Below are 1,841 nucleotides of genomic sequence, written 5' to 3' on the forward strand. Positions count from 1 at the left end.
AGATCTTTGAATTAATTTAGTTTGGGATGTTTCAAGAGTTCAATATTTACCCATGTTGGTAACTAGACCATGACACAGATTTGGTGTCTGTGCACCTGTAAAAATGTTTCCTGATGACTTCCTTCTGCTGCCTGATCCATCTGCATACAAAGCCAGTTTGTTAATGAAATAATTGTATGTGCAGTTTTCACTGAATTCCCTGAAATCACTATGCAGACCAGCTGACATTTTCAAAGCTAGATAGAGAAATCTGTGACTAAATCCACAAAATAATTTTGACAATGATTATCCTGTTGTTCAAAACACATAAATCCAGCCAAGAAGACTACATCCCAGACCCCGCAGCCTGCTGTGCTCAAAGCAAAACTCTGAAGTCCACACAAGGTATGCTTGCCATCAGCAAGGCTTTTCCAGCATTCCCAGGCTTGACATCCCAAGTGTTTTTATACATTATGGTGTTGTTGTTTTTCCCCTCTCTCTAGCTCTCACAAGACAGAGTGCAGACTAGGCCCAAACTAGGGGAACACCGCAGGGAGTGGGCACAGAGGAGCGAAGAGGCAGTGTTGCGCTCTTTGGTCTCCTCTGCTGCCAGAGTAACTGGGGGAGCAAGTTGGCACCAAAGGAGTTGTTTGGATTAACCTGAAATCCCATTTTTTATAAGGCATTAGTGGTAATAACTGAAACTAAAGTTACGGCGGAAATCTTAAGTGTGTAGCTTTCCATTACTAAGACCTTTTAATACTAACGAGAAATCAAGTTTGTATTGAATTCCAACCACACAAAGATGTATCTGTCAAGCAAAATTAAAAATACAAGGCAGTTTAAGAACATTCAGAACATAAAATGGCTTTTCTATGTATGCTTTTAATGAAAAAAATACTGTATGAATAGAAATGGAAGTATAACAAAGAATTTCAATTGATTTAGGGAAATACGGGGATAAATAGAGCAAGTAAAACAAACATTTTAATTCCAGGTTATTTGTATATCACCAAACTCCTGTCCCTACTTACAGCCACTTACGTTTCAAAATATAACCAGGAAATAAGAACAAAATACCCTCATGGTACTTTTAGTGACATATTCTCAGTTAATGCTATGACGGTAGCAGTCATACACTAATTTCTCATTTCTCTCATGGCAAAAAACACAATAAAAAGTCTCTCAGGCTATTTTATGCCTGAGGAAGGAAAGCCTGATCTCATCTGTTTCCTTTCAATTTCATAACTTGCAAATGATTATTGGCAGTACACTCACTTCATAAATAGTAATTGGGTTACTTCAATTTTAATGTGCAATTCCTCAGATTTTATACAACATTGTAAAGCTGACAAGGGATAATAAAGTATAGTTTTTACCCACAAGGAGATCCATTTTAAGATAACTTCCAAACACTTTAGGCATGAGGAAAATAATTAAAAAAATCTTCACCAAACTAAAATTAACTTACATGTATTCCATATATTAACATTGTCCCTGCTGTATGCCTTAGTATGGTCCAAATTCCCAACACAGAGACTATTTATATCATTTTCTAGTGTGTCCATATCTTCTTAAATTGGAAGAAATATGTTTAGAAAAGAAACCTGATCTACCAGAACATATAATGGGGATAGATTAACTTCAATTATGTTACTTGAAATAAAATATCCATTATATAATGGATGAAATATCCATTATATTAAGCTACTGGCTGGCAAGCATTAAATCAAATATAGACTTCTACATACTCTGTATCTGTAGTGAAGTATTATAACATATTAAACAGACCTTTATTTTAAAATCTCCTTCCAGCACAGGGCCAATCCTGTATTAACTGCCTCACATAAGCCAGTTGTGAG

The sequence above is a fragment of the Aythya fuligula genome, chromosome 1 (assembly GCF_009819795.1).
Source record: "Aythya fuligula isolate bAytFul2 chromosome 1, bAytFul2.pri, whole genome shotgun sequence".
Taxonomy (NCBI): Eukaryota; Metazoa; Chordata; class Aves; order Anseriformes; family Anatidae; genus Aythya; species Aythya fuligula.